The sequence below is a fragment of the Mycteria americana genome, chromosome 6 (genome assembly GCF_035582795.1).
Source record: "Mycteria americana isolate JAX WOST 10 ecotype Jacksonville Zoo and Gardens chromosome 6, USCA_MyAme_1.0, whole genome shotgun sequence".
Taxonomy (NCBI): domain Eukaryota; kingdom Metazoa; phylum Chordata; class Aves; order Ciconiiformes; family Ciconiidae; genus Mycteria; species Mycteria americana.
Genome location: NC_134370.1, coordinates 22,610,886 through 22,617,988, shown reverse-complemented (window position 1 = coordinate 22,617,988; position 7,103 = coordinate 22,610,886).

Sequence of the window (7,103 nt, the reverse complement as noted above, 5' to 3'; positions counted from 1 at the left end):
GTTCCCATGGCAGAGGCATTTATTACGAGGCTGTGCTGTTCTGTTAGCTCAAGACATCCAGATGAGGATGCAGGCATAGAACAAACCAGATATTAGGAGAGCTGTACCTCAACCCATCAATCATTCAAAAGCATTAAGTATTTAAATGTGCAGTTTAGAACTGATTTGAGTCTCTTGAGAGGAAAACCTGTGCATGCACCTCCTGGGAGAGGGTGCTTTAGCTTCAGTGGTTCAGTGTCTCTCATCGCACAGGCTTTTGGTTCTGGCAAGGGTTTCTGCAGCAGCAAAGGATGGAATGCTATTCTGCCCTGGTTTTCCTCAAAGGCTAAGGGACGGCCCAAGGACCTGCCTTGTGAACCTCACAGAAGCAGGAACGGCTGAACTGTAAACAGAGCAAATGAGACAGAAGGTTTCTACCACAGCCATTTGGGTTATAACATCCCTAACCACACGCTGGCTTCCCTATGCTAGATGTGGAACGTGACGTCTCTCCTCCATAGAGCACAGCAGAAAATCTGGGAAGGAGGAAAGCAGCATCTGCACCAGTTCCTGGAGGATTAGGAGACCTGCCCAGTATCATGTAAGAAGCCAATAGCAGAGTGGGAACCAAATAAATGCATTAGTAGTGACTCAGACTCCAGGCTGGCCCAGCCCAAGGGGTATAAGACTGCATCATCCTTCTGACCAGCTAAATTCCACCGAGGGAACCTCTTGCCAGTAGAAAATGTGGTCATCATAACTGAAACACTGCCTGAAACCAGAAATATCTTCTTAGAGGAGAAAAAAAGGGAAACAAATGTTCTGACCATTTTGAAATGTTCTGGTTTTGAGTATTTTCAAAATGAAATGCTTCTAGCTTTTGCTTGGAAAAGACTTTTCAGCTTTATTTGTGTGCAAAGGTGCTGATTATGTATATTTATGATGGAAGGAGTCAAAATAAAAAAGAAAGGAAGGAAAGCACTGTTGAGGCTGAGAGAACTGCCTCACAAACAACCAACCAGACAAGACAGCTGGGAGATCCTGGCTTTTTGTCTGTCTTCAGATAAATTGGAAAAGACTGGGAAGTTTTCCTTCAACTTTTCACCTTTCAGGTTTGTTCTGAATCCAAATCAAAGCTAGTAGTGACATAAGTAATTTCTATGAAACAAAATTTTCCATTTTTGATGCTCCTCTAATACAACCCCTTATGCTCTGCCTGCACATGACTCAGCTTAATTGGCATTGGAGAGACTAGAGACAAAGCAAAATCTCATAAACACAGAAAATAAATCCCACTCAGATATTAAAACAAAGCTAGTGCATTGTTAGTAGCGGTTCTAAAGAGCCTTGCTATTTCCTGAAAACTCCCATGTGTCTGCAATATCTTCCACGACATCAATCCCAGCATGTTATGTGGTCATTAGTCCGAAGAACATACTCATTCATTTATGAGTTTGAGATGGGCTCGTTAGTCAGGAGTGGCAAACTGAGTTATGAGCTTCTTTCCCAAAGATTCAATATTTATTGTGTGCCATCAGACATCTTAATTTGATGGCTGGACTCCTCAGAAACTTGGAGTATTAAAAACAAAGCCTGGGGGGAAGTGAACTGGAAGATCTGGAAGGAATGCATGGAGGAATAGGAGCACTGTCTCCAAAGCCGGGTGGGATCCTGGGGCTGTGATTCCAGCCCTCTGTGTCCCCATGCTGCGAGAGGAGCCACGAGAGCAGAACTTAGAGCAGGGTAACCACTAGCAACTATTCCTCATCCCGCCGTACCTGCCTGGCAATGGTGTGAAGCCTTCCAGAGGGAAGGCTTCGTACCGATGGTCCATCCTGCCCCGTGTCATGTTCTCCATTCGTGGTAACTGGAGAGGCTGTTTAGGGAGAGCCTGCAAGCCTGGGGGCTGTTTGAGGGCTGCTCTGCTCAGACCTGTGTCCGCAAACCTTTTGTGTGTGTGTGTGCGCTAGTGGGTACATCTCTGCTTTTATCATCCGGTTATGGACCTCGCTTATTGTGAGTCTCTCTAAACCCTTTGTGAACCTGTTGATGCTGTGTGCTGCCGCAACATCCTATGGCCACAACAATTTCCAGAAGTTTTATCACCTTCTGTAAAAAACCAAAAGTGCTCTTATCTGTCAAGCGCATCTAAAATTTTCCAGTTTCAAGTTTCCAGTAATTCTTGGGGCACTTTGAACCTCCTTAGCTCCAAACAAGGAAGCTGAGTCACAGACCAAAGCCACCAAGATGCCTCAGATGATATGTCTCTCACTCTGAGCACTCAGAGCCTGCGCTTTCGTGGGTCGCTGCTGGAGAGTTGAGGGCTCTGCTCGATTAAAATCCAGGAGTGGATCTCATTGCACCAAACTCATCATCTAAAAGACAGGCACCCAACAGCTAATCCAGGTATCCATATATAGAAGTTACAGATGCACCACCAGCAGATGATTCACCCTTTTCTAAAACAGGTATCTCGGATTGCTGCTGTGAGTCACTGTGGGAACCGCCTCCCTGTCTCTCTTGACTCTAGAGGATGCTTATTTAACCAGAGTGCTTTTAACCAGAGGATGCTTATTGAACTCATACATAAGTTTAAAATTGCTGAAGTTAGTTGAAACCTGCCCCCCCCCCCCCCCCGCCCCACCTTTGCCGTGTGAAAGGAGACACCTGAACTCTAAGTCACCTGGGAAGAATTTTGGCTGAAGGGGGATAGTGGGCGCGTGAGTGCAGGGTAGCCTGACGCTCCGTCACCTGCTTGAGGTGGGAAAACATCCTGACCTCAGTCACAGCTGTAGCCGTTCAGGGCTTTTAAATTAATTATCTTGGTTTTCTAATGATGCACTTCCCAGTGGTCACCCAAGAACTATGTATCTAAGCATAGTTTCTTTGGGATTCAAGGTCAAGCCAAATCTATTTTAGGTGATAAAATGGCAGTTAAATACATGATATTTGGATCACCACTGTTTAATCAGGCAGCTCAAGAAGACAAGGAAGAAGTGCAATATTATGACTGCGTAAGTCTCCTCCTGTTTCTGACTGTTAAAAATCACATGGCAGGTGTCACCAGAATTGTGTGATTAGCTTAGAAACCATTAATTTTATATATGTGTGTAAACGTGACAGAATGTGAAACCACTCTGTAGATGACGGGACAAGTATTTATGATCATTTGGTCAAAATGATAATTTTGCTTAGCTTGTAAAGTGACCGAAGGTCACAGGCAATTTGAAAAGGGGTAGGCATTTCTTCTGTTTGAGTGCTAAAGACCGGGGTTTTGTAAAAAGCTATTTTAGGTGAACTGAAAAAATGTAAAACAAGCAGATGTGTTTGTTACAAAGCCAAATTGGCATGTAACAGCTGTCATCGCTACCATCTCCATTATGAAATAGTTTGTTCTGCAAAGTGCTGTGTTTTTCCATACAGTCTAAAAAGAAATAAAGTATATAGTTTTACAGGTTGGTTTTTTAGTTACGGATTCCAAGTAAGGGAGACTTTGACTGTTTTCATGTAATGCCAACTTTCAATGTACAGTCACAAAATGACCAGATTATAACACAACTAACATTTATGTGTATGAAAATCACATTTAAGCCTCTCTCCCAAATCTAAGTATCCCACTCTATGATTGGTACTTGTGTGTGTGTTTATATGTGTATACGTATATGTATTTGAGTGTAACTATGTGTATCCACTTGCATACTGGATTATAATTTTTTGTCTCCTGGATTTTTTATACTGTCTTTTTAAAGCTAAAACCGGAGCTCATTTTTGCGTGAAAGCTGAGGTGCTCGTATTTCCCGTGACTCCAGCATCCGATGCTTTATGAGAAAGTACTAACGCGGGCGGCAGCTGGGGGTGGCCGTGCTGAACTAGAGGGGGCGATGCTCACGAGGGGCAGCAGGAGCGCAGGCAAGGGGCTGCTCGTCGGAAAGGTACGTGCTGCTGCCGCGGCATCCTGCTCGCCCCTTCCCCCTTGCAGCCCCTGCGAGGCAGGCGGAGCAGCCGCCCGCAGACACGGGGGGGGTAAAACCCCTCCGACCGCCGCGGGGCTCAGCGGGGCGGCACGGGGACGACTTCAGGCCGGGTTTTCCCGGGGGGGAGGGGGGGGAGGGCTGGCGTCACGGCGAGCCCCAGCGTGGCGTGGCGTGGCGTGGCGTGGCGCGGCGTGGGCCGGGCCCTGCCGAGCGAGGCCGGGCGGGCTCCCCGCGGCCCTGCCCAGCCGGCGGTGCGGCGCAGGCGGCGGGGCGCGGATTGGGCCCGGCAGGATCGGACAAGGGCGGCGCCGCCGATTGGCCCTGCCCGCTCGGGCGCTGGAGGCGGCGGGGGCGCCCGGCCGGGCCGCGGGTGACCGGCAGTAACCCCGGGGAAGCTCCGCCTCGCTCGCCGCCCCCCCCCGGCCCGTCCTGCGCAGCGCCGGCCGGCTGCGGCCTTGCTGTGGCGGGCGGCCCGGCCAGCGGCGGGGGGGTGGGGTGCGTGGCAGCTCCCCGGTCGCCCTCGGCAGCCACGCGAGGGGCGTCGCAAAAGGCGCGCTCCCGCGCCAAAGCCGCTTCTGTGCCGGCCGCTCGCCCGAGCCCGAGCGGATGGGGCTCGGTTCCCTGGTGTAAGCCGGCACCGCGGGAGGCGGGAGCTTGCAGCGGGTCGGGCATCGCTAGCGCGGGGCGCAGGCTGTGGGCACCGCGCCTCTGGGGTACGTGCCGGCACCCGCAGTCCCGCTGCTGGCCGTGGCAGCCACGTGCCGGAGCGCTGCCCACCGCGGCGGGGCGGCTGCCAGGCTCCCTGGGAGAAGAGGTCCCTCGGGGGCAGGGCTGAGGCTGCTTGGCTGGGCATTAAGCAAATGCCTCCCACTCCATCCATCTGGCACGCAGGGCTGCTGTGGTGCCATCGGCTCCCTGCTGCGGTGCCATCTCCTCCGCGTGCTCTGCTGGGGCTTTGTTCACTTCCCTCTCCCCCCACCCCCCCCTGCTCCCCAGGCGGTCCCCGCAGCCTTCCTGGGGTCCTGGCCACTCTTGGAGGGGCAGCACCAGCTGCTGGTTTCCTGCTGTGGTGGGAGCCCACGGCTCGGTGCAGCGCTGGCACCCGGGCCTGCTGCTGGGCAGCTCCCGCTGGGACCTCTGCCCTTCCCAGGACACCCTCCCTGGTCCCGCTCCCAGGGTCCTGGCCTGGGGATGCTGGGCTCCTCGAGCTGCGGTCACTGCATCCCAGCTCTGGGGAGGGGGTTGTAGCTGGAACCTGGTCCGCCCCGCAAAGACCACGCTGGCATCTCCTGCATGTTGTGTCCAGGGTAAGAAGATGCAGCAAACCCTCCACCTGGCTGCTGACAGCCAGCAGCGTCGGCCCGCAGCCCTCCCTGTGCTCCCTCGGCTGGGTCCGAACAAGCAGGCACTTGTTTGGCTGTCCTCTCCTTCCCAGCAGAGCTGGCTGGTGCGTTAACCCTTCCCTTCCCTCCCCTTCCCCGGTGGGCGGGAGATCTTCAGCGAAGCAAAGTTGGGGCACATCGGAATTGCAACCCTAATTCATGGAATTACATAGGAAACCAGGAGCGATGATCATGTGTGAAACAATTCCAGGCAATGAGCTCAAAATGCTGAGCTGGCACTGCTGAAGGGCTTGATAATATAGAAAAACATATTTTGGGCAGGGGATTTAATAACAGCCTGCAACGAAGAGGGAGAGGCCGAGATCTGAGTTCCACTCTCATGAAAGCCAGACAGAGGGATCATTAACTTTATTTTTAGGCTTGGCTGAATAATCAGGAGGTTTGAAGATTTGCCTTCTCTGTTTCACTTGTTTTAGGAGGGGCTGTGCTGGCATAGCTGGGATCAAAAGTGCACCGGATTACAAGAAGCAGCACCTCTCTCACTTCCAGGGATGTGCTTCTGTGACCAGAGCATTTTGTTTGCTTTTTTTTCCACAGCTCAGGGCAGCCACACATCACATTGCCTGGGCTGGTCACACACCTCCAAGTGGGAGAACGTGGCTGCCGGAAGAGCCCAGACCTTCCTCCCGAATAACGCGTTCTCCCGCTGTCCCGCCCGCAGGCACAGGCTCCCGTGCTCTCCCCTGCGCTCCGTTTTGCAGCGCGCTGGCTCTGGCCTTCCCACCCACAGGGCGTTCTGGCAGCAGAAAGCGTGGGCCAGTTTTCCTGAGAAATTCAGCATGGCAGCTGCAAGGGGCGGCTGTGCCAGGGAACGGGGGCTGACTCTGCATTCCCCAGGTGCTGCAGGTGGTGAAGTTGCTGCAGACAAGGCCATCCCCTCTGCCTGCTTCCGCATTATGTTCAAAAGGTGGGGAGCGGGGAAGCTAATGTCAATTAAAGTGAGATTTGGTCCGGGGATTTCCCCCTTCTCCTTTCACTTCCCTCCAGCTGCAAAAGGGGTGGGGAGAGCAGGGACGCTCACTCTTGCAGGAGGAAAATTCCCCCTCGCTGAGGTTAATGAACCCGCCTGACGCCATGGCGGCCGTGCCTGGCCGGGGAGCCGGGCTGCCAGTATTACGTGTTATGCTGCATGTATATCCACCAGCCGCAAGGCTCTGGCAAGAGGCCCCGGCTGGAATTAACCTGCAGTAACCCCGCGGCACAGGGACAGCCTTGGCAGGGCCTGCTGCCTGGGCTGCGCTGGAGTATGAAAGCCATTATAATCCACTCATTCACGGCGCTTAAAGAGCCAGAGGTTTTTTTCCCAGGTTCTCCTGGAAGGGAGGAGGGTTTGGAAACGGTAACACGTAGCATTCTCCAGCCTGATGCGGCATCGCGTGCTTTACCGAGCCCAGCCCGCCATGTCACCAGTTCAACAAGCTTTAAAGTAACATTTTTATTATGAACAAATAAAATTCCAGATCAGCACAACCAGATGTCTGTTTCCATATTAGTAGAAATTATTTCAAAAAGGTTGTTTTTTTTTTCTTTTCCAGTACACAAAACAGAGATACGACTATGCAGAAATCCCTAAGCTGTGAAAAATCGTATCCTACTCACATTTCAACAGTGACAGAGCTTAGACAATGTGCAGATTCAACTTTCCAGTCCTTCCCTGAACACCCAACACTTGGACAGCTGCTCTTCACAATACCAGTGGGGCTGGGAATGGTTTTGGAAAACAAACCAGTCCATGCTTCTGCCAGCA